The sequence below is a fragment of the Mytilus edulis genome, chromosome 1, assembly GCF_963676685.1.
Source record: "Mytilus edulis chromosome 1, xbMytEdul2.2, whole genome shotgun sequence".
Lineage (NCBI taxonomy): Eukaryota > Metazoa > Mollusca > Bivalvia > Mytilida > Mytilidae > Mytilus > Mytilus edulis.
In genome coordinates, this window is record NC_092344.1 from 76,687,609 (window position 1) to 76,715,307 (window position 27,699).

The 27,699-nt window shown below is 32.9% G+C and overlaps 1 long non-coding RNA gene across 1 annotated transcript; it reads left to right on the forward strand.

Annotated features, from left to right (window-relative positions):
* The first annotated feature begins 21,094 nt into the window (after positions 1–21,094).
* Positions 21,095–26,044, forward strand: LOC139490385 (uncharacterized). The gene is made up of 3 exons (XR_011656308.1): positions 21,095–21,229; positions 21,517–21,584; positions 23,955–26,044. It is a non-coding gene; the product is annotated as an uncharacterized lncRNA (long non-coding RNA).
* Positions 26,045–27,699: the final 1,655 nt, after the last annotated feature.

Genomic DNA, 27,699 nt, shown 5'->3' on the forward strand with positions numbered 1-27,699 from the left:
CGCATGTATGCTTTTTCATTGAGCTTTGAAAAGAACCCGATGTAAGCTATAATTTAAAAAATATAAAAAGAAGACACATATTTTTATATTTATCTACATATTCCTTTTTGTGAAAATGCCCACACTTCCGTATCAAGACAATAAAACACAAACTTTGGTTTTAAAATGCACAAACTCATCGACAACTTAAATATAGGTTTTATAGATAAAAGACGAAGGAAAAGAGAATATCTATACCAACAAAAACATATTTCTACACAGAATAAATCAACGAATTTTCCTGTTGTGGATACAATATTAAGTTGTTGAATTGAGAACATTGAAATTGGTAAAATGCCACTTTCGATAAAAAAGGTTATACATCCTGTCATAGCTTATATCGGGTTCTTTTCAAAGCTCAACGAAAAAGCATACATGCGGCTTTGCGTATAAATTTGTACCATAAGTATCACATGTAATTGGCTACGATCGAACATAATTAACATTTGATTATCTCTCGTTTGCCAGGTGAAAATTTCAATTAGATAAAATGTCCAGTTTGTGATTGTCTAACCGCATGTTAAGGGAAAACGGTACTATTTATTCTGCCATAGGCGACAGTATTAACATTTTCTAAATTTACCACTTTTTAAGATAAAAACCTGGATAACACAGTTATATGTTGTGTTAGTACTTTATTATTGTGTTTTAAAAATTAAAGCCAAATAGTATCATGACCAACTTCCAACGGAGCTTGTTTATGTTATCCATGCCCACCGTCATTTTGCACCAAATTTATGAAATTTTGCAAGTCTTTTCGAATAATTCTCTAGAAAATATTTCAATAGGTTTCAAAATTTATATTGTAAATATACACACTGCAGTTATTCATAGATAAATAAAAAATATATATTGTACCCTTACATCCAATCACAGCGCTCTTAAGTTGACTTCCTACGCCCTGTCTTGGGTACACAAAAGGCCAACCTAATGCTGGGAAAATTAAATACTACCGTTTTCCCTATACTGTTACATAATGATATAAAGAATTCTTATGACATTATTAATGCAATACTGGGTTACTGTGAAAACCTTGGCTATAATAAATACTTGTATGTCCCCAGTACTTAAAGAAACATAGATCATTTTATGTCCCCACCCCTACATGCTGGTTTACCTCATTCTCTACTTCTTTCAGAAAAGCCTTAATAAACAACCTGTATCCCATCATATCTTATCTTATTTAAAAAGAATGATAAATAGTTCCATTTAAACAGATAAAATGGACAGTTCCATTCAATTTGTATTCATTTCATCAAAAATTTACAACAAATGCACAAATTCAAGATTTTTCATACTAATCTCCATTCCATGCTTTAGTATATGCCATATTGTGGTTAAAAATTCCAGAGATTGTTATAAAATCTATTATTCTGTCTTGAGATGATGAAAACAAAGATATTAGACACTTTAAACATTAAATATGCAAAATACTCAGCTGGAAAGTTGCCTTTGTTGCCTGTATTAATCAATGAAAAAGCTGAATTATGTCCCTTGGGAGTATTAATTTCCAACAAAAGTTCTTTCAAACAGTAGGAAATGAAAAATTATTTATGTCTGATATAACAAAAGAAAGAAACTACAAAATGAAGCAATTTTGAAATATTTGCTGCATGAATTATCAAGAATGTGAACAATTCTTTACACAGGAGAGTATAAATTCTATGTAAATTTAGCCTCAAGTGGGCCTCTCTTTTTCTTAGATGAACAATTCTAACACTGAAAATGCTTTCAATGTGACCAAATAATGCCTAATTCTATAAACAGTACAAACTAAACCAGACAATTTCCCATTTTAATAGATAATGTTTACAGAAATACCCAAATGATACATTTAGGGAATTACGCAGCAAAAAGGCAAACATTTCAGTAAAAAATATTTGTCGCGACTTGAATTCTGGTGTTTCCAATTGAAAAAATCATTGCGAAAGGTGAAATCAAATACAAAAGAACTATGATATGGTGCATTTTACACAATATAGTTAGTATTGACATCCTAGAATAAAGTTTTATATCATTACCAATCAATTTGACCTATTATGATGACTCAGCATTTTTCTCAACACAGTATTGTTCTCAGTGAAAAATTTCTATTCTTTGTGATAAAAATCAAATGTACTAATCAAAAGCTTCAAAATAGTATAAAAGAATTGAAGTCTGAGTGACTTTGATTTCCCTTGCTATGTTCGGTATAGGGAAAACGGTACTGTTTATTCTGCCATAGGCGACAGTATTAACATTTTCTAAATTTACCACTTTTTAAGATAAAAACCTGGATAAAACAGTTATATGTTGTGTTAGTACTTTATTATTGTGTTTTAAAAATTAAAGCCAAATAGTATCATGACCAACTTCCAACGGAGCTTGTTTATGTTATCCATGCCCACCGTCATTTTGCACCAAATTTATGAAATTTTGCAAGTCATTTCGAATAATTCTCTAGAAAATATTCCAATAGGTTTCAAAATTTATATTGTAAATATACACACTGCAGTTATTCATAGATAAATAAAAAATATATTGTACCCTTACATCCAATCACAGCGCTCTTAAGTTGACTTCCTACGCCCTGTCTTGGGTACACAAAAGGCCAACCTAATGCTGGGAAAATTAAATACTACCGTTTTCCCTTAAGCGTGTGCTTGCATGGTCCGCAGCTGCATCAATTTCTAACCTGCAGTTCTTCGTTTGGGTGATGAGCTATACTTTGGACCATTGCATTATTACCTTGCCGTTAAGTGGTGCCGATGTTTTCTGTAAAAATCATAATAAATAGTATTACAATCGTACTTTATTGTCAAACAATAGTTTTTTGGTGTCATACAATCGTATTTCAGCGTCAAATAATCGTACTTCAGCGTAAAAAAATCGTCCTTAAGCGTCAAACACTTACTTAACCTTTATCCAATAGTCCATCAACGTCAAACTATAGTCCTTCAGCGTGATAATAGCAGTTACAACGACCATAGAAGTCCAGACACATATATATTTAAAAATACCGTATTGGCTTTTGAATTGTACTTGGTGTGTTTTTAGATAAAGTAAATTTCGATTATATATCAAACAAGGTATCAACAAATAACTATAAAAATAAAAAGAAGTGGTATGATTGAAAATGAAACAACTTAAGTTAAAAAAAAAGTGGATTAAAGCAATTAACAACCAGAGAGCGGCCTTCAACTATAAAAATCCCCAATACCGTATAGTAAGTTGTAAAAGGCACCAACTATGTGTTGGAGCAGTGTGTTTTGAAAGGAGATTATTTTTGTTTACGAAGAACCGACAATGTTGACATGCATAGTTTTCCCTTATCAGAGGTGCATTGAGTTACATTCAATACAAAAGTCGCACAGAAGTATAGAGTATTGGGTTTTTCTACAATTGATATTGTAAAATATCAGCCGCAAGCCACGCTCTGAACCTTTTTTTCGAGTGAGCGCAGCAAACAAGCTAACAAGATTGATATTGCGCCGAGCGGCTGATATTTTACGATACCTTTACGAAGAAACCAGATTATCTGTTCAACATTCTATTACTGGTCTTTTTCCCCTCCCTTAGACATGTTTACACTTACCGAATGATAACGTCTCTTTTGGTGACTTTGTTATAGGCTTTAAATAACTTTTGGAATTCAATCTGATTTACACTGCTGTTCCAATATACCTCATCACTATTTATTGTTCTTTATAGGTGTGTATAAAGTTAAGAAGTCTAATATAACAATGTTTTTGTGGAACACATCCTCTGGCATTTTAAAAGGGTTAGAAATCTGCGTCCTCATCGTACATCATTTATTTTGAACGTGCATCTGAATACATCACCAACCAGCTTTGATCCCTTTTGACAAAGTGTCTAGTTTGGAACAATCTGACTGCACTTGATTCATTTGCTTGCATGGTCTGCAAGTTACACTATTGGTAATCTGAACTTCTTGTTTTATTTGAAGGGATAAATTTTGGACCATTGGATTAGAACTTTCCTAGCTATTTTGCAATGTCGATGGCTTTTGTAAGTATCCTGCTAATACCATAGTTTAATTCATCTTATAATGAAAACCTCTTTAAACGCTGTTTGGAACATTTGATTAACGAGAATTCATTTGATATTATGCCTGTTCTCAGTAAAAGTTGGGCTACAAAGCTTCACATTGTGTCGAGCGGCTCAAAGGATGTTTTCGAACTTGCAATTGAGCCTTAAATTTCAGAATAGAACTGCAATAAATGGTTTTGCAATCACCACAAAATGTAATTAAATGTTATTGGATGTATTGTAACATTGGTTGCAGTGAAATAAGAAAACAGAAGTGCTGAATACTGGGTTGATGATATATATTGAAATAAATCTCAACCAGCAGTGGCATCGACCCAGTGGTTGGGAATAAACTCATTACAGATACCAGGATTAAAAGTTTATATTTACGCCAGACGCGCGTTTCGTCTACAAAAGACTCATCAGTGAGGCTCGAATAAACAAAAATATACTGTTGTTTGTCTATTGATTTGTTTTCGTTTTTTTTGTCATTCAGTTGCGTGTTTGCTTTTTTATTTTGAAGTTGCTATTTTTGACATATTTAACCTATTATGTGTGTTAGTTTTGTTTACACATCGTTGTCAATATAATAAAATTTGATGCGACTGTCTTACAAGTGAGCTAGGGTTTTGCAAGCCAGGTTTAATCCATTATTTTCTACATAAAAATTACCTGTATCAAACCAGAAATATGAAAAAAAATATTCTTTTTTTTTGTTTAAGCTTTTTATTTTGATATTTGATTAATAATGACATTGAAAATAAAAATAAATCATCACTTTTCAACATTATAGCATAACAACTACAGCGTCAAAACATCTTACTTAAGCATCAAACATTAGTAAGTAAGCGTCAAACGTTAGTACTAAAGGGTCAACCACATTCGTACATCAGCGTCAAAGTAAAGTACGTCAACGTGATAATAACGGGTAGAACCCCCATAGCGATTTAACTTCAAACTACCGCTTGAAAATGTTAAGACAGGTTTACACATTACATTGTTACATTTTAGCAAAGAAAGCTATATTATGTATTGAATATTCGGAAAATATCTCGATGAAAAATTGGGGTAAAAAGACTTTGTAAATTTATATTAGATAAGTTGTCTCCTTTATCAGATATACTGTGGAATCATTATTGTTTGTTGGATGTCAATTTTCTTGGGTTTCTTGGATTTAGTTGGTCAACAATTTAAATGTTCAACGAAAAACAAATTTTCTACAGGCTTTGTATAAAAAAGAAGATGTGGTATGATTGCCAATGAGTCAACTATCCACAAAAGACAAAAATGACACAGACATTAACAACTATAGGTCACCGTACGGCCTTCAACAATGAGCAAAGCCCATACCACATAGTCCGCTATAAAAGGCCCCGATCAGACAATGTAAAACAATTTAAACGAGAAAACTAACGGCCTTATTTATGTTAAAAAATGAACGAAAAACAAATATGTAACACACAAACAAACGACAACCACTGAATTACAGGCTTCTGACTTGGGACAGGCACATACATCAATATTGTGGCAGAGTTAAACATGTCAGCGGGATCCCAAACCTCCCCTAACCTGGGACAGTGGTATAACAGTACAACATAAGAAAGAACTATAAAAATCTGTTGAAAAAGGCTTAACCCATCAGATGGACAAAAATACAAGTGGAATATGCTGATAAAAGCAAATCCACGAATCAAAATAACCACGAAAATGCAAGTTTCGCTCAATCTACGAAAATTAATGCCCACAAAAGTAAATGAATCCGCAGTACATTGGTGAGTTTAGAAACAGCAGACAAGGGTGACTGGGGAATAGAAATATGGTCACTTGGTCTTCTTCCGACCGGCAGTAAAACGCTTGCCGAAGTGAGGCGTCCATTTGGCTGTGCGGGATGTATTAAGTTCGCAGTCACGTCCGGTCAGATTGGGGACGTTAAATCCGATGCCTCGTGTAAAGAGAGTGCCACGCTCTTTGCACGGTAAGAACCCTTGCAACAACTCTTTGAGGGGTCCGTAGGTGACCTGTTGCAAGGCAAAATTCCTGTCCCTATCCAATATATCCTCATTTTCCAGTGGCAGTCCAAATTTCCCCCGACCATCATCCCAGATGGCCTCTATTATTTCAAGACCTACCTATAGTATTTATTGTAAACTTGTTCTCGTCCTGAATATGCATGCAATATTTGCCACTGGACGTTAAGCAACCATCAATCAATTAGTGTTTGTTTGTCTTTTCGAATGTACTTGATGTTTGTTTTAGATATGGCAAATGTAGATGAAATGTAATATAAGGTATCACCTAATAAACTATAAAACAGTGAGAAGTGGTATGATTGAAAAATGAGACAACTAATAACCAAAGTTGAATTGAAGTGGATGCATGCAATTATCGACAAGCTGGCGACCTTCAACTATGAAATCACCACTACCGTATAGTCGGCTGTAAACGGTCCCAACATGGTTTGCAGAGATATTGCAATTGTCCTAATACGAGAATTTATCGGGTCAATAAAATTCATATCGGGTGAGGCGATATTAGGTCAATTGCACACTTTGTAACGAATTTATCCTGATTTTGTTATTTTGCATATTATTATAATCAAATTCAATTTTGGGACAATATCAACCAAATATATTATAGATATTTAATCTGAAACTGTGAAATAAAATATTAGGACTATAAAGCTACTCAAATTTTATTATTTTTAATAGGTCAATGGTATAAGGGAGATAATTCCAATTGACGTCATAAATAAGGGGATAATTCCAATTGACATAATAAAAAATTGTATTGAAATTTTTAAGAACAATATCAGCCAATCAAATCGCGAGAAATTACTCTGAATCAGGAGTGTTTATTCTAATTTTCTCTTCACCATTACTGTGTTTGAGCAGGGTTTTTGAAAGGAGATTATCCTTGAAGAACCGACAGTATTGACATGAACGAGAGCAAATATTATTTCCGATATGTTAACAAGATACTACTGGAAAGAAGATACATTACTGCGGAAGAATGGTAAGTTGACAATTGAAAAAATTGAAAAGACGATTATGTCATATATTTTAATTTGAAGTCGCCCATCTATGTCAAAATGAGAAGCAGATCTGCTACTTGCAATGTTTTCCCTTATCTGAAGTTTATTTATGTATATCTAATGCAATGGATGAACAGAAGTATATGATATCGGGTTCTCTACATATTGATATCGTAAAATATTAGCCGCGAGCCACAATGTGAAACTTATTTTCGAGTGACCACAGCAAACGAGCTATAAAACTTGTCGAGCGGCTGCTATTTTTTTACGAGATCTATACGAAAAGATCTATACGAGAAGAAATGTATATCAATATATATTAATCGTTGTATAACATATGTTTTCTATCTTCCTAAGACAGTTCGACGCTTGACAAAAGCAAGCTCGATAATGACTCCTGACTAATGTGATGTCGCTGATAACTTCTACTTTGCGATTGTGACGTCGTTGATAATGTCATCGTCTCAAAGATATGTGAATTAGACAGGGACTGAGTAGGGTTGTATAGGGTGAGGAAGGGACGACAAATAATGTTAATTAAGTGACTTGAGATCATTCTCTACTAGTATGTATTTAAAAGTAAAAATAGAGACTAAAATTGAGGATGGAAACGGCAAATATGTCAAAGAGACAACAACCCGACCAACGAGCAGTCAACAGCCGAACTTGGTTTATTATCTAAATATCATACAATATGATACTTTTTTTATTCAGCTTTTACGAATTGAATCCCACGGAAATTTATGATAGCATAAAACTTGGCATAGTCAAAAGTTAAAAGACACAATTTCCCCTTCCCTTTCATGAATATGACCTACCGAATTAGACTATTTACCGGATTTGTAATCACATAAGCAACACGACGGGTGCCACATGTGGAGCAGGATCTGCTTACCCTTCCGGAGCACCTGAGATCACCCCTAGTTTTTGGTGGGGTTCGTGTTGTTTATTCTTTAGTTTTCTATGTTGTGTCGTGTGTACTATTGTTTTTCTGTTTGTCTTTTTTATTTTTAGCCATGGCGTTGTCAGTTTGTTTTAGATTTATGAGTTTGACCATCCCTTTGGTATCTTTCGTCCCTCTTTTATACAAATAAACCTTCCAGAGCACTTCCGATCACGACCCATTGTTGGTTGGTTTCAAATTTCTTTATCTTTACATTTATAATTTGTGGTTTGTTTACTGTTATTTGTCTTGATTTGTTTTGTCATTGAGTTTTTGTTTTTCTCTTATGTAAAATTCATTGAGATATATGCAATGCAAAAGACGCACAAAAGTATTAACTATCGCGTTCTCTTCACTCTGATATTGTAGAGCCACATTGTGAACCTTTTTTAGCCAGTGAGCGCAGCGCTCTAGATCTGTCCTATGAGAGAATGCATTTAACTCTCTATTCCTCATTCAATTTGAGAATAGAATGGCACAGCGTAGAAAAATTAATGTTTCGCAATAACAACAATCTTCAGTGATTCTGATAGCAGACTTTGTAGTAGGATTTAAATATTTTTTGAAATTCAATCTGATTTAAACTGCTGTTTCAATATACCTCATCGCTGTGAATTGTTCTTTATAGGTGTGTATGAAGTTTAGAAGTCTAATGTAAAAATGGTAGAGTTTCATCATCATTTGTTATGTCATTACCGGAGGAGAAATGAGAAGGATATGTGATTTCTAAAAATCCCATCTTTTGACAATAATGTTTATTGTGTGATGGATGTCTGTGAGAATCATAGATATGCAGTGCATTCCTATTCCTAAATGAGAAATGAAAGCAATACTGTTTAAAATTTATTTTCCTGGAACACATTAAATTTGTCGTGAAGATGAAGATAAAGCATTCACATCCCGTGGTGATTTAAAAGGGTTAGAAATCTGCCTGACCACCGCACTTCATAGATATTGAACGTGCTTCTGAATGTATCACATATCAACTTTAATCCCTTAGATGAAGTGTACCGTTTGTGATGATCTTACTCATTTGCTAGCATGGTCCGCAATTGCATCAATTTCTAACCTGAAGTTCTTCTTTTGGTTGATGGGCTATACTTTAGACCATTCCATTATCACGTAGCCGTTTAGCAATGCCGATGTTTTCTGTAAGTATCATACTAATTGCATGGTTTAATCATTTTATATCTCTTTAAACGCTGTTTGGAACATTAGATAAACAAGAATACTTTTGATATTATGCGTGTTATCCGTAAAAGTTTACTGATAATGCTAAATCCCCCTATTTTATTCCTCTGCACACTGACGTAGATTAATTAACATCTGATCAATAAGATAATATAATGCATCGTTGTTTAATAAGATAACATTTTTACCGTACTTTAGTGTCAAAAAATAGTTCTTCGGCGTCATGCAATCGTATTACGGCGTCAAATAATCGTACTTCAGCGTCAAAAAGCATCCGTAAGGGTCAAACACTTACTTAACCGTCATTCAGTAGTCCATCACCGTCAAACAATCGTCCTTAAGCGTCAAACACTTACTTCACCGTCATCCAATAATCCATCAGCGTCAAACAATCGTCCTTAAGCGTCAAACACTTTCTTAACCGTCATACAATAGTCTATCAGCGTCAACCAATCGTCCTTAAGCGTCAAACACTTACTTCACCGTCATCAAATAGTCCATCAGCGTCAAACTTTAATCGTTCAGAAGGACAATTGCGGTTAGAACGACCAAAGCAGTCCAGACGACATATATCTATATTTATGAATACCGTTTTGTCTTTTGAATTGTACTCCGTTGGTTTTTAGATAAAGTAAATTCAGATTGAATATAAATAAGGTATCATCTAATGAACTATAAAAATAAAAAGAAGTGTTATGATTGAAAATGAGACAATTAACAACTTAAGTTCATATGATGTGAATGTAATCGACTAACGAGCAGCATTCAACTATGAAAATCACCAATACCGTACAGTCAACTGTAAAAGGCACCGACACGGTTTTCAAATATAATAGATTGCGATTAATATACCGCCTATGAGATGAGACAAAGAAATATCATATTGTTCAACCAATTCTCGGTGTAAACCTTAAACTTATATTGTGTTGATTTTAATCGTTCATTATCATTATTGAGTTGGAGCAGTGTTTTTTGTTGGGAGATTATCCTTGTTTACGACGAAGAGACAGTATTGATATGAACGAGGGCAAATATCAATTCAGAGATGTTAACAGGATACGACTTGAAAGAAAATATGTTACTGCCGAGAAATGATAAGTTGACAACTTAAAAGTTGAAATGACCATTCCGCAATAATTTCTAGTTTGAAGTCGTCCAACTATGTCAAGATAGAGGAACTTTTCAAAAATGTGAATCAGATCTTTTACTTGCAGAGTTTTCCCTTATCTGTGTTTCATTTATGTATATTTAATGCAAAAGACGCACACAAGTATAGATCGTCCGATTTTCTACAGTTCGATATTGTAAAATATCAGCCACCTGCCACAATGTATAAAAAAGAAGATGTGGTATGATTGCCAATTAGACAACTATCCACAAAAATCCAAAATGACACAAACATTATCAACTATAGGTCACCGTACGGCCTTCAACAATGAGCAAAGCCCATACCGCATAGTCAGCTATAAAAGGCCCCGATAAGACAATGTAAAACAATTCAAACGAGAAAACTAACGGCCTTATTTATGTAAAAAAATGAACGTTTTTGGCCAGTGAGTGCATCAAACGAGATAAAAAGCTTTACATTTTGTCGAGAGGCTGATATTTTACAATATCTAATTAAGGAAAACACGATTATCTGCTCATCGTTCTTTTAATGGCCTGTCCCTCCTCCTTTAGACAGTTTAACGCTTTATGAAAGCAAGCTTGATAACGTCTCTGCACACATTGTGACGTCGCTGATAACGTAATCAATATCAAGCCCGAGGGCTTGATACCACGACCAATATGGAAAATGACATACAATTATCTATTTATCACATATTTTTAAGCTGGTTAAGAAAAAGCATCTATCAAATTATGTTGAATATTTAAAACAAAAATTCAAAAACAAAATTTTGTCATAAAACAATCACTTTTTCATTGTGGCGTCCTATGTTTTTTTTCAATTATGACGTCAACATTTTACGGGAAAGTTTGTGATTATAAAAAAGAAGTAGCGATGCGAATGCCAATAAGACAACTCTCCACTACAGACCAAATGACACAGAAATTAACAACTATAGGTCACCGTACGGCTTATAACAATGAGAATATTTTGCATTTCTTGTTTGAATTAACTTGCATCGTCATTTGATACTTGGAGAAACCGCTCTTGATTGTCTGACTGCTTCAGATGACATATTGTTTACAAATAGTTTTTTATTGACAGGTTACCGGAAGTCAAATTCGGGGGCTAAGTATTGATTTCGAGGGCTGATATCGATATTGGCCCTGAAGCCTAATAACCGACCCTGACTTCCAGATATTATTGAGCATGCAAAATATACATATTAGTACACAATGTGTGTTAAATGCGGGTTATTAAGGAACTTGACAAATACTGCATTTATTTAAAGTGAAAATAGAGAACTTTTTAATTTATCAAAAAATCCCATTGTGAGATACATTTTTATCCAGCTAATACGAATTGTATGAAACATTATGATAGCATATAACTTGGCATTGTCAAAGATTAGAATACATTATTACACAAAAATACTTTTGGAGCACCTCAGATCGCAACCCTTTTTAAAGGGATTCAAGTTGCTCAGTGTTTAGAATTCTATATTGTTGTATGTATACTGTTGTGTGTATATGTATTTCGGTTTCGTGTTTTGGCCAGTCAGCTGGTTGTTTACTATTTTTTTCGAAGTTGTCAATGTAATGAAATTTGATGCGACTGTCATGCAAGTGAGAGTTTTGCTAGCTATGAAAACAGGTTTTAACCACCATTTTTACATAAAAAAATACCTGAAAATGAAAGACGTTATCAATTTTTTTGATTTGTTTGAGCTGTTACTTTCGCCATTTGAGTAGGGAAAACATTGAGAATAATAAAAGTTATCACTTTTTAACATAATAACATTACAACTTGAATTAATTGTCAAACAATAGTAATTTAGCATTATACAATCGTATTTCAGCGTCAAGCAACCGTACTTAAGCGCAAAACGTAAGTAATTAAGCCTCAAACATTTGTACATCAGCGTTAAATTCAAGTACTTAAGCGTCAAACATTAGTAATTAAGCGTCAAACATTCGTACATAAGCGTCAAACTATAGTACATCAACGTGATAATAGCGGTTAGAACGCCTATAGCGATTAAGATTCATATATATTTTCAATTACCTCCTAAAAATATTAAGACAGTTTTAAACAAACATTGATACAGCAGTTTAACAAGGAAAGATATATTGTCTATCAAATATTCGGAAAATATCTCGAAGAAAAGTGGGGGTAAATTTATATTAGATATGTTTTTTTCTTTTTCAATTACTGTGGAATCATTATTATTTGTTGGATATTAATTTCCGTAGGTTTCGTAGGTTAAGGTGATCATTAAATTCAAATATTCAACGAAATACAAATCTTTTACATACTTTATATGCTGATATTGGTGAAAAACACGAAATAAAATATTCTCGAAAATGCAAGTTTAGAAAATTGATGCTACCGGAAATAAGTAAATCCACAGTTTATTCGTGAGATAAGATACAACAGACAGTTTCAGTGTTGTTTGGTCTTTTCGAATGTACTTGCTGATTTTAAGTATCACTTAATAAACTATACAAATACAGGGAAGTGGTATGATTTGAAAAATGAGACAACTAACAACCAAAGTTCAATTGAAGTGGTTGTAAGCAATTATTGACAAACGAGCGACCTACAACTATAAAAACACCAATACCGTATAGTCAGCTGTAAAAGACACCGACACGGTTTTCAAATATAAAAGATCGCGAATGATATGCCGCCTATGAGCTCAGACAAAGACACATCATATTGTTCAACCGATTCTCGGTTAAGACCTAAAACTTACATTGTGTTGATTTCAATTGTTCTATTCGAAGAAAACCCGATTATCTATCAATTGTTGTATAATTGGTCTTTTACATCTTCCTAAGACAGTTTGATACCTGACAAAAGTCTCATGACAAAGTGACGTTGGTGATTACTTCTCCTCGGATATTGTGACGTCGCTGATAATGTTGGCATCGTCTGAAAGATATGTGAATAAGGCATCGGCTGAGCAGGGTGGTATAGGCGGATGAAGGAACGATAAATGATATTGATTAAGTGACTTTACTAGTATTTATTTAAGAGTAAACATGGAGAATAAAATTGAGAATGAACATGGCGAATATGTCGAAGAGACAACAACCCCACCAATGAGCAGACAACAGCCGGTCGAACTCTGTAAATTATTCAAATTTCATATAATGAGATACTTTTTTCCAAGCTTTTACGAAGTGTATCAGATGGAGATAAATATCCCACGCATAAAACTTGGCATAGTCAAAGATAAAAAGACATTAACAAATAACACTTCCGGAGCACCTTCGATCACAACTAGTTCTTGGTGGGTTTTAAATTTCTTTGTCTTTACATTTCTATATGTTATGGTTTGTTTACTGTTGTTTGTCTTCCGATTTATTTTTGTCATTGACTTTTTTTCATGTAAAATTCATTGAAATATATTTAATGCAAAAGATGCACAAAGTATAAACTATCGCGTTTTCTTAAAATTGATAGTGTTAAATATCAGCCGCAAGCCACCATGTGAACCTTTTTCGCCAGTGAGCGCATCGCTCTGTTTTATATATCTTTCAATTGAGGACAAGATTGGCACAGCGTAGAAAAATTACAAGACAACAACAAACTTCAATAATTCTGGTAGCAGACTTTGTAATAGGCTTTAAATATTTATTTGGAATTCAATCTGATTTACAATTCTGTTTCAATAAACCTCATCACTATTACTTGTTATTTATAGGTGTATAAGAAGTTTAGAAGTCTAATGTTAAAATGGTAGAGTTTCATCATCATGTGTTATGTCATTACCGGAGATGAGATGAGAAGGATATGTGATTTCTAAAAATCCCATCTTTTGACAATAATGTTTACTGTGTGATGAATGTATGTGAGAATCATAGATATGCAGTGCATTCTTTTTCTTAAATGAGACATGAAAGCAATACTGTTTAAGATTAAGTGGAACAACATTAAATTTGTCGTGAAGATGAAGACAAAGCATCCACATCCCGTGGGAATTTTTATTTAAAAAAAAGGTTAGAAATTTGTGTGATCATTGCACGTCATAGATATTGAACGTGCTACTGAATGTATGATCGTTCAACTTTGATCCCTTTAGACAAAGTGTTAAGTTTGTGATAATCTAACCGCATGGTTTTCATTTGCTTGCACGGTCCGCAACTGCATCAATTTCTAACCTGAAGTTCTTCTTTTTAGTGATTTGCTATAGTTTAGACCATTGTATCATCACCTAGCCGTTTAGAGATGCCGATGTTTTCTGTAAGTATCATAGTAAGATAGCGTTACAACCTTACTTTGGTGTCAATAGTTTATATGCGTCATACAATCGAATTTCAGCGTACAATAATCGGACTTCAGCTTCAAACAATCGTCCTAAAGCGTCAAACACTTACTTAACCGTCCTCCAAAAGTCCAAATATATATTTATAAAAACTGTTTTATCTTTTAAATTGGACTCAGTGTGTTTTCAGATAAAGTAAATTAAGGTGAAATATAAAACAAGGTATCATCTAATAAACTATAAAAATTAAAAGAAATAGTATGATTTAAAATGAGACAACTAACAACTAATGTTCAAATGAAGTGGAGTTAAGCAATTAGCAACCAAATACCGTATAGTTAGTTGTAAAAGGCACCGACATGGTTTTCAAATATATAACACCGCAAATAATATGTTTCCTTGAGTCGAGATAAAAACAAATCATATTGTTCAACCAATTCTCGGAGAAGACCTAGAATTTACATAAAAATGATTTTAACTCGTTTTCTAACTATGTGTTGGAGCAGTGTTTTTTGAAAGGAGATTATTCTTGTTTTCAAAGAACCGACAATGTTGACATGCAGAGTTTCCCCTTATTTGAATTGCATTGCGTTATAGTCAATGCAAAAGAGGCACAGAAGTATAGATTATCGGGTTTTCTACATATTGATAACGTAAAATAAAAGCCGAGAGCCACAACAGGATTTTTTTTGGCAAGTGAGCGCAGCTAAAAAGATTTACAATAACGTTGTGTCGTTTGTTTTCTCTTATTTTTGAGTGTAAATTCACATTGCGATAAGACGTGTCACGGTACTTGTCTATCCCAAATTCATGTATTTGGTTTTGATGTTATATATATATGTTATATTTGTTATTCTCGTGGGATTTTGTCTATGTGTGTTACATTTTAGTGTTATGTCGTTGTTCTCCTCTTATATTTAATGCGTTTCCCTCGGTTTTAGTTTGTTATCCCGATTTTGTTTTTTGTACATGGATTTATGAGTTTTGAACAGCGGTATACTACTGTTGCCTTTATTTACATTGTGTCGAGCGGCTGATACTTGACAATACCTTTACGAAGAAATCATAATATCTGTTTACTGTTCTATTACTGGTCTTTTTCCCCTCCCTCAGACATTTTTTACGCTTGACGAAAGCAAGCTTGATAACATTCTCCAAACATTGTGACATTGCTGATTACGTCTTCGATAAAATGTTTCGTCACTAAAAATGCCTGCTCTCGTGTCAAAACTGTGATATAAGAATTATTGAATGACGTAGCAGGATGCAATATGCATAGGAAAAGACGATTAATGATGTTTGTTAAGTGACAGAAGACCATCCTTCATTTATTTGAAATATTTATATTTTAAGTTATAGATTTACTTCTATGCAAGTTATCAAAATTTCATATTGTGAGATACTTTTTTTTATCCAACTGATACGAATTGTATAAAACTTATGATAGCATAACACTTGGCGTTGTCAAAGATTAAAAGACAAAATTATACAAATAACCCTTCCGGAACACCTCCGATCACAACTCTTTTTTGGTGACTTTGTTATTTGCTTAAAAAAAATTTGGAAGTTAAGAAGTCTATTATAAAAATGGTTTTTGGAGCATTTGACATTTGTTCTCAGTAAAAGTTCACTGATGAATGCTAGATCTTATCATTTCATTCCTTTGCATACGGCATATGAGTTAAAATGTCCTTTTAATGCCTGTTGTATTTCTTTTGCAAGATGCTTTTTCGTTGTTTGTGGAATATAGTGTTAGAACTGCTTCATATGATCATAATAACGAGTCCGTTAAAAGAGACGAATCATACAATTCAAAGGACCAGTAACTATTGGTATAAATTTATTTCTATCGAGTAAAATGTCTAGCATTTTGATGATTTTATCTTTGTTATATTTGATACTTGATTTAATGCAGTTTTTGCAATGTAAACTTATTTCATGATCTTATATTACAAATGTGTATTTACTATTCTCCCTGTTTTGTAGTTTATGATTGTTAATAAGATGATGTATTCAGACTTTCGATTGAGCCTAAAATTTCAGAATAGAATTGCAAAGCGTAGAACAATGAATAGTTTTGCAATCACCTAAAAGAATAATAATTAAGATTGCAGATTTTGTAGTAGGCTTTAAATATATTGATTTCAATTTGATTGACAACTCTTTGAATATACCTCATCGCTATTAAACGTTCTTTATAGATGTGAGTGACGTTTAGAAGTATGTCATCAGAATGGAAGAGTTTCATCAACATGTGTTATGTCATTACCGGAGGATAGATGACACAGATTTATGATTTCTAAAATCCCATAGTTTTGTGAAGAACGTTGATGTGATAGATATAGGTGAGATTCAAAGTTCTGCAGTGCCTTCCTATTCTTAAATGAAAGATATTAAAGTATTAGAGTTAAAGATGTGTTTAGTGCTGAAAAAACATTATATTTGTCGTGAAGATGAAGATAAAGCGTCCACATCATCTGGCATTTCAAAATTGTTAGAAATTCGCGTGCTCATCGTACATCATAGATTTTGAACGTGCTTCTGTATGCATGACAGACCAGCTTTGGTCCCTTTTGACCATCTGACTTCACTTGACTCATTTGCTTGCACAGTCCGCAATAGCCACTATTGGTAACCAGAACTTCTTGGTTTGGTTGATGGCCTATGTTTTGGACCATTAGTTTAGAACTTTCCTAGCCGAGCAATTTTGATGTCATCTGTAAGTATCTTGTTTATACTATAGTTTAATTCATCTTATAATGTACACCTCTTTAAACGGTGTTTGGAACATTTGATCAACAAGAATATCTTGATATTATTCATGTTCTCAGTTAAAGTTTATAAATGACACAGAAATTAACAGTTATAGGTCACCGTACGGCCTGGAACAATGAGCAAATTTTGCATTTCTGGTATGAATTTACTTGCATCGTCATTTGATACTTGGAGAAACCGCTCCTGATTGTCTGACTGCTTCAGATGACATTTTGCTTACAAGTAGGTTTTCATTGGCAGGTTACCTGAAGTCATATTCGAGGGATGGGTATAGATTTCGAGGGCTGATTTTGATATTGGCCGCGGAGGCAAAAAACCAAACTTGACTTCCGGGTATTATAGACCATGCAAAAACGTACATATTAGTACAAATTGTTTGATAAATGATGTTTATAAAGTGACTTGACATATACCTACATTTATTTAAAGTGAAAATAGAGAACTTTGCAAATTATGAAAATTTCATATTGTGAGATACTGTTTATAATCCAGCTGATACGAATTGTATGAAACTTATGATAACATATTAATGGACATTTTCAAAGATTAAATACATTATTATACAAATAACCCTTTTGGAGAACCTCCAATCACAACCATTTTTAGAGGGATTCAAGTTTCTCAGTCTTCAAACAACTATATTGTTATTTGTAAACTGTTGTTTTGTCTATTGATTTGTTTTCGTTTTTTTGCCATTCAGTTGCTTGTTTGCTATTTTTTTTAAAAGATTTTTTACATATCTAACCTTTTATTTCTGTTAAATTTGATGCAACTGTCATGCAAGTGAGGATATTGCTAGTTACGAAATCAGGTTTAATCCACAATTTTCTACAATAGAAAATGCCTGTATCAAGACAGAAATATGAAAGATGTTATCAATTCGTCTGATTTGTACTTCAGCGTAATACAACCAAATTTAGCGTCAAACAATCGTACTTAAGCGTCAAACATTAGTTTTTAAGCGTCAAACATAAGTTATTAAGCGCCAAACAAACGTACATCAGCGCCAAACTATAGTACATTAACGTGATAATAACGGTTAGAACGCCCATAGCGATTTAGATTCATATATGTTTTCAATTACAGCCTAAAAGTATTAAGACAGTTTTAAACAATACATTGTTACAGCAGTCTAACAAAGAAAGCTATATTGTGTATTGAATATTCGGAAAATGTATCAATGAAAAATGGTGGTATAAAAAAAGACTTTGTAAATTTATATTTGATATGTTTTTTTCTTAATCAATAACTTAGGAATCATTATTGTTCGTTTGATGTCAACGAAATACGAATTTTCTGCAGGCTTTTTATGCTGAATAAACAAAACCACGAAATCAAATATCCATAAAAATGCAAGTTTCGCTCAATCAAAGAAGCGATTAAAAGTGATGCACACGAAATTAAATGAATCCTCAGTATATTTGTGAGATTAGAAGTGGATGAATTAAATTTACGACAAACTAGCGACCTTCAACTATGAAAAAACCAATACCGTATAGTCTGCTGTAAAAGACACAAACATGGTTTGCAGAAATATGAGATCGCAAGTAATATGTCGTTATTCTCATTGTAGACTTAAAACTTACAGAGTGTTTATTTTAATCGTTTTTCATCCTTACTATGTTGAAGCAGGGTTTTGCAAGGATGTTGTCAATGTTTTTGAAGAACCGACACGAGAGCAAGTATTAATTCAGATTTGTAAAATAGAGAGCAAGTATTCATTCAGTTATGTAAACAAGATACGACTTGAAAGAAATACATTACTGCGGAGAAATGGTAAGTTGACAATTGGAAAGCTGAAAAGACGATTATTTCTTATGTTTTAGTTTAAAGTCGCCCATCAATGTCAAGATTGAGAAATATATCAAAATGAGAAGCAGATCTATTTATTTCAGAGTTTCTTCTCATCTGAAGTTCATCTATAGATATAGGAAGATATAACTGGCCTATTTTATCTTTCTAAGACATTTTGACGCTTCAAGAAAGCATGCTTGATAATGTCTCCTGACACAATGTGGCGTCGCTGATACCTTCTCCTTTAAGATTGTGACGTCGCTGATAATGTTGTCATCATCTCAAAGATATGTGAATTAGACAGGGACTGAGTAGGGTTGTATTGGCGTAGGAAGGGACGATACATAATGTTGATTAAGTAGCTTGAGATCATTCACTACTAGTATTTATTTAAAAGTAAAAATAGAGAATAAAATTGACAAAGGAAACGGCGAATATGCCAAAGAGAAAACAACTTGACCAAAGTGCAGACAACAGCCGAACTTTGCAAATTAACAAAATGTCATACAATAAGAATCTTTTTTTTTATCATGCTTTTACCAATTGTATTCAACGAATACTAATGATAACAAACAACACGGCATAGTCAAAGATTCAAAAACATAATTATACAAATAACCCTTCCGGATCACCTGCAATCACAACCCTTTTTTGGTGGGTTTTAAATTTCTTTATCGTTACATTTCTATGTAATTGTTAGTTTACTATTGTTTGTCTTTTGATTTGTTTTGTCAGTTTTTTTCTCGTTTGTAAAATTCATTGAGATATATTTAATATATAAGACGCACAAAAGTATGAATTATCTTGTTTTCTTAACATTAATATTAATATTATCAGATTATTGCATGGCATTTTTCATATCGTATGTATTATCAGCCCTAGATTCAATGTCAGCCCAAGAGCCGCAAAAAGGTAAAAAATAAATATATTAAGGAGGTAGACCTAGGTTAAGGGAAATAACTCTTAAAATCATCAGTACGTTTGTGTCAACCATTTTCAAAAACATATTCTAAGCTTCTAGGTTACATAGATTATTTTCAATCTGTTTCAGGTAAATGCTTAAAATACATTGATGAACTTGACTTTTACAAACGCTAGACTGATTTAAAGAGTTATCTCCCTGAACCAAGGTCTACCCCCTTAAATACCAAAAAAGCGTTGAAAATAGCAGTATGATCTATTCTCATATTCCTATATTAAAAAAATATTCAACAATAAACATGATGAACACTGTTTGAAAAAGTCATCATTTTTAAAAAGTAGCTATCTTAAATATGTTAAAAATATTTTAAAATGCGTCTTTTTTTATCATTTGTTAGTTCGTTTGTTTGTTTATTTATTGAATTTTACTCAAAATACTTTCCCGTATCCAAATAGTTGTTTTTGGTTCCCTACTTTTTAATGTTTTTCATTGAAAATTACCTTAGTGATTGATTTGTATTTTCCGGAATTTACCGAGTATCACCGGAATGACATGCGATAACGTTACGGAAAGGCATGTGATAATATTCGAAGCAGGTGATAAACTTTTCATATCAGCCCATTAAGCACCAATTAAAAAAAAAAAAATGGAATCAACGTTAATTTTATGCTATTATCATACGGTAAAAATCATATGTTATTTAGTCTAAGTATATGATTATGAAAAACATCAGCCGCGGGTGAACTTTTTTGGCCAGTGACAGCAGCGCTCTGTGTTATGAGAGGGTGTATTCTAATTTACTATTGATCGTTCAATTTATTAATAGAATGGCGCAGCGTAGAAAAAAAATCAATAGTTGTGCAATCCCAACAAATTTCAATGATTATGATAGCAGACTTTGTAGTACGCTTAAAATATTTTTTGAAATTCAATCTGATTTACACCGCTGTTTTAATATACCTCATCACTATAAATTGTTGTTTACAGGTGTGTATGCAGTTTAGAAGTCTGTCATAAAAATGGTAGAGTTTCATCAACATGTGTTATGTCATTACCGGAGGAGAGATGAGACGGATATGTGATTTCTAAAAATGCTGACTTTTGAGGATAATGTGTATGTGATGGATGTATGTGAGATTCATAATACTGTTAAAGATTTATTTTACTAGAACAACATTAAATTTGTCGTGAAGATGAAAATAAAACATCCCCATCCAGTGGTGATTTAAAAGGGTTAACAATCCGTTTGCTCATTGCACGTCATAGATATGGAACGTGCTTCTGAATGTATCACCAATTTGCTTTGATCCCTTTAGATAAAGTGTCCAGTTTGGGATCATCTAACCGTTTGTCACTCATTTGCCTGCATGGTAAGCACTTGCATCAGTTTTTTTAACCAGAAATTCTTTTTTAGGTGATGTGCTATACTTTGGATCATTGCATTATATCTCACTTAGCCGTTTAGCTATGCCGATGTTTTCTGTAAGTATCCTGTTAATAGCATAGTTTAATTCATTTGATAATATACACCTCTTTAAACGGTATTTTGAAATACAAGAATACCTTTTACATTATGCATGTTCTCAGTGAAAGTTTATTGATTAATGCTAGATGATCCTATTTCATTCTCCTGCAAACTGACGAAGATTAATTAACTTTAAATAAAAAAAATACTTCTTCAGCGACAAGGGAACATAGAAAATATTGAAATATCATAATACATCTTTGTTTAATAAGATGGCATTACAATCGCACTTCAGCGTCACACAATCATATTTCAGCGTCAAACAATCGTACTTCAGCGTCAAAAATCGTCATTTAGCGTCGATCACTCTTACTTAAGCGTCACACAACAGTACATCAGCATCATACAATTGTATTTTAGCGTCAAATATTCTTACTTCAGCGTCAAACAATCGTCCTTAAGCGTCAAACACTACTCAAGCGTCACACAATAGTAGATCAGCGTCATAAAATCGTATTTCAGCGTCAAATAATCGTACTCCATCGTCTAACTATCGTCATTTAACGTGATAATAACGGTAAGAACGACCATAGCGGTCCAGACATTTAGTTTTGTCTTTTCAAATGTACTCGCTCTGTTTTTAGATAAAGTAAATTAAGATTAAATATAAAACAAGGTATCATCTAATAAACTATAAAAATAAAAATAAGTGGTTTGATTGAAAATGAGACAACTAACAACTAAAGGTCAAATGAAGTGGATGTAAGCAATAAACAACCAGAGAGCGGCCTTCAACTATAATAATCACCAATATGTAGTTGTAAAAGACACCGACATGGTTTTCAAATATATAACTCCGCAAAAATATGTTGCCTATGATTCGAGATAAGGACAAATCATATTGTTCAACCAATTTTCGGAGAAGAGATAGAATTTACATAATGTTGATTTTACTCGTTCTTTTAACTATGTGTTGGGGCAGTGTTTTTTAAAAGGAGATTATTCTTGTTTACGAAAAACCGATAATGTTGACATGCAGAGTTTTGCCTAATCTGAAGTGCATTGAAGTTATATTCAATGCAAAAGACGCACCAGAAGTATAGATTATCGGGTTTTCTACATATTGATATCGTAACAGCCGCGAGCCACTTTGGCGAGTGAGCGCATCTAAAAAGATTTACATTGTGTCGGCTGATACTTTACGATACCTTTACAAAGAAACCAGACTATCTGTTTACTGTTCTACTACTGGTCTTTTTCCATTCCTCAGATATTTTTTAGGCTTGGCGAAAGCAACCTTGATAACATTCTCCAAACATTGTGACGTCGCTGATTTAGTCTTAAAAAAAATGTTACGTCGCTAAAAATGCCTGCACTCGTGTCAAAACTGTGACATAAGGATTATTGAGCGACGGAGAAGGATGAAATATGCATAGGAAAAGACGATAAATGTTGTTTATTAAGTGACAAATCATCACCCTTCATTTACTTGAAATATTTAAAAGTTAAGATATAGATTTTTGCCTTTTATCAAAATTTCATGTTTTGAGATACTTTTTTTATCCAGTTGATACGAATTGTATGAAATTTATGATAACATAAAGCTTGACATAGTCAAAGATTAAAAGAAAAAACTATACAAATAACCCTTCCGGAACACCTCTGATGACAACTCCTTTTTTGGTGACTTTGTTATAGGGTTTAAATATTTTTTTTGAATTCAATCTGATTTATACCGCTGTTTCAATATACCTTTTCACTATTAATTGTTCTGTATAGGTGTGTATAAAGTTAAGAAGTCTAATGTAAAAATGGTTTTCGAGACATTTAGCATTTGTTCTCAGTAAAAGTCCAATGTTGAATGCTAGATCTTTCTATTTCATTCCTTTGCATACTGCATTTGAGTTTGGATGTCCTTTTAATGCCTGTTGTCTTCCTTTTGCAAGATGCTTTTTCGTTGTCTGTGGTATATATTGTTAGAACTGCTTCATATGATCACAATAACGAGTCCATTAATCGAGATGGACCATAAATATTCAAAGGACCAGTAACTATCGGTAGAAATTTATTTCTACTAAGACAATAATTATGCTATCGAGCAAAATGTCAAGCATTTTGATGATTTCATCTTTGATACTTGATTTAATGCAGTTGTTTACAATGGAAACTTATTTCATGCACTTATGTTACAAATGTGTATCTACTATTCAAACTTTCGATTGAGCCTAAAATTTCAGAATAGAATTGCAAAGCGTAGAACAACGAATCACCACTAAGAATCATAATTATGATTGTAGATTGTGTAGAAGGCTTTAAAATATTTTTTGAATTCAATTTGATTGACAACGCTGTTTGAATATAATTCATCGCTATTAACCGCTTTATAGGTGTGTGTGAAGTTTCGAAGTCTGTCATTACAATGGAAGAGTTTCGTCAACATGTGTTATGTCATTACCGGAGGAGAGATGAGACAGATTTGAGATTTCTAAAAACCCATAGTTTTTTTAAGAACGTTGATGTGATAGATACAGGTGAGATTCAAAGTTTTGCAGTGCCTTTCTGTTCTTAAATTAGAGATATTAAAGCAATAGTGTTAAAAATATGTTTTGTGCTGAAAAAACATTATATTTGTCGTGAAGACGAAGATAAAGCGTCCACATTATCTGGCTTTACAAAAGGGCTAAAAATTCGCATGTTGATCGTACATCATAGATTTTGAACATGCTTCTGAATGCATGACCGACCAGCTTTGATCCCTTTTGACCATCTGACTTCACTTGACTCATTTGCTTGCACAGTCCGCAATAGCCACTTTTGGTAACTTGAAATTCATGGTTGATGGCCTTTGTTTTGGACCATTAGTTTAGAACTTTCCTAGCCGAGCAACTTTGATGTCATCTGTAAGTATTCTGCTAATACTTTAGTTTAATTCATCTTATAATGTACACCTCTTTAAACCATGTTTGGAACATTTGATCAACAAGAGTACATTTGATATGATGCATGTTCTCAATAAAGTTTACTGATAAATGCTAGGTCGTATTATTACATTCCTCTGCATACTGACGAAGATTAATTTACTTAAAATCATAAGATATGCTTCAAATTTATTTCTTCATCTAAATATATGAACATAAAAAAATATTGAAGATAATATCATACATCGTTGTTTAATAAAATAGAATTACAACCGTACTTTAATATCAAACAATAGTACTTCATGGTTATACAATCGTATTTCAGCGTACACAATCATATTTAGCGTCAAACAATCGTCCTTAAGCGTCAAAACATTACTTCAGCGTCACACAATAGTCTATCAGCGTCAAATTATCGTACTTCATTGTGATAATAGCCGTCAGAACGATCTTAGCTGTCCAGAGTAATATATATTCATAAATACGGGTTGGTCTTTTTAGATATTCTTGTTGTGTTTTTTAGATAAAGCAAATTAAGATCAACTATACTAAAAAAGATATCCCCTAATAAACTATAATAATACAGAGAAGTGATACGATTGAAAATAAGACAACCAACGACCAAAGTTCATATGAAATAAATGTAAGCAATTATAATCGACCAACTAGTGGATTTCAACTATGAAAATCTCCAATACCATACAGTCAAATGTAAAAGGCACAAAGACGGTTTTCGCGAAAAATTTGCCGCGTATGAGTTGAAACAAAGACACATTATATTGTTCAACCAATTCTCGGTGTAAACCTTAAACATAAATTGTGTTGATTTGAATCGTTCTTTATTATTACTGAGTTGGAGCAGAGTTTTTGTAAGGAGATTATCGTTGTTTACGAAGAAGAGACAGTATTGACACAAACGAGGGCAGGTATAAATTCAGACATGTAAGCAAGATACGACTTGAAAAAAAATATTTTACTGCCGAGAAATGATAAGTTGCCAACGGAAAAGTTGAAACGACCATTTTGCTAAAATGTCTAGTTTAAAGTCGTCCAACTACGTCAAAACAGAAGTACATTTCAAAATGTGAATCGATATCAGATCTTCTACTTGCAGAGTTTTCCCTAATCTGAATTTCACTGAGGTGTATTTAATGTAAAGGACGCACCGAAGTATAGATCATCCGATTTTCTACATTTCGATATTGTAAAATATCAGCCACCTGCCACAATGTGAACGTTTTTGGCCAGTGAGTGCATCAAACGAGATAAAAAGCTTCACATTGTGTCGAGCGGCTGATATTTTACAGTATCTAATAAGCCTCTTCCTCCTCCCTTAGACAGTTTAGCGCTTGATCAAAACAAGCTTGATAACGTCTCTGCATACACTGTGACGTCGCTGATAACGTATCACATATCAAGCCCCGAGGGCTGAATATGGTTCATGGGATGATACCTCGGCCAATATGGAAAATGACATGTAATAATCTGTTTATCACATATTTCAAGCTGAATAAATAAAAAAGCATCTATCAAATTATGTGGAATATTTTCAACAAAAATTAGAAAACCCAGTATAACAGTGAGCAAACACAGTTTTGTCATAAAACAATAACTTTTTCATTGTGGCGTCATATTTTTTCAAACCGCTCCTGATTGTCTGGCTGCTTTAGATGACATCTTGTTAACATATAGGGTTTCATTGGCAGGTTATCTGAAGTCATATTCGAGGGATGAATATGGATTTCGAGGACTGATATTAATATTTGCCCCGGAGGCAAATAACCAACCTTGACTTCCGGATATTATTGACCATGCAAAAACGTACATATCAGTACAAATTGTTTGATAAATGTGGTTTATAAAGTGACTTGACATATACCCACATTTGTTTATAATGAAAATAGAGAACTTTGCAAATTATTAAAATTTCATATTATGAGTTACTGTATTTTTATCCAACTGATACGAATTGTTTGAAACTTGTGATAACATATAACTGGGCATTTTCAAAGATTAAACTACATGATTATACAAATAACCCTTTTGGAGAACCTTCGATCACAACCCTTTTTAGAGGAATTCAAGTTTCTCAGTCGTTCAAGTGCTATTTTATTATTTGTAAACTCAGGCTGTTGTTTTGTCTATTGATTTGTTTTCGTTTTTTTGCCATTCAGTTGCTTATTTGCTTTTAAAAAAAAGTTTTTTACATATTTAACCTATTATTTCTGTTTGTTTTGTTTACATATCGTTGTCAATGTAATGAAATCGGATGCGACTGTCATGCAAGTGAGGATTTTGCTAGCTATGAAACCAGGTTTAATCCACAATTTTCTACAAAAGAAAATGTCTGTTTCAAGTCAGGAAATTGAAAGACGTTATCAATTCGTTTGATTTGTTTGAGCTTTGATTTTACCATTTGATTATTGAAAACTTTGAGAATAATAAAAGGAGTAGGTCCGATAAGGCCCGATTTTGGCCTCAATTTTCAAGTTCATCTAAAGATATATTTTAGACACTTTTTAAACACTTGAGTGTCTATTTCAATTGATTCAATTAGTTTCTGTGAAAGATTTTAACTGATTAAGTCAATAAAAACGCTATAATTCAAGTTTAAATATGAAAAATCTATCGAATATGCCAAAAATCGTCATTTTTCAGATGGTTTTTGTAAAAAATGAAAGTGGCCGCATCCGTGTTCATCCACAACCTTTATATATATTATGTATTATCATTAAACACAACTTATATTTCAATATTATGAATGAACACGAATGCGGACACTTTCATTTAAGACGGAAACCGTCTAAAATTTAACTAAAATGCTAAATTTGTGAAAATTTCAGTAATTTAGCATGACTTAATGATGCTAGTACCCGATATATGTACATTGTATTGTCAAAAAAGCCCATTTCTATGTAGCAGAATCATTCTACTTTCCAATAAACAGCTTAACGATTACATTTTCAAAATTTGGTAAAACTGCTATATTTTGGGGCCAAAAAGGGGTCTTACTGAACCTACTCATTTATCACTTTTCAACATAATAGCGATACAACTTAAATTAATTGTCAAACAATAGTACTTCATCGTGTTACAACCGTATTTCAACGTCTAACAATCGTACTAAAGCGTCAAACATTAGTTATTAAGCGCCAAAGATACGTACATCAGCGCCAAACTATAGTACATTAACGTGATAATAACGGTTAGAACG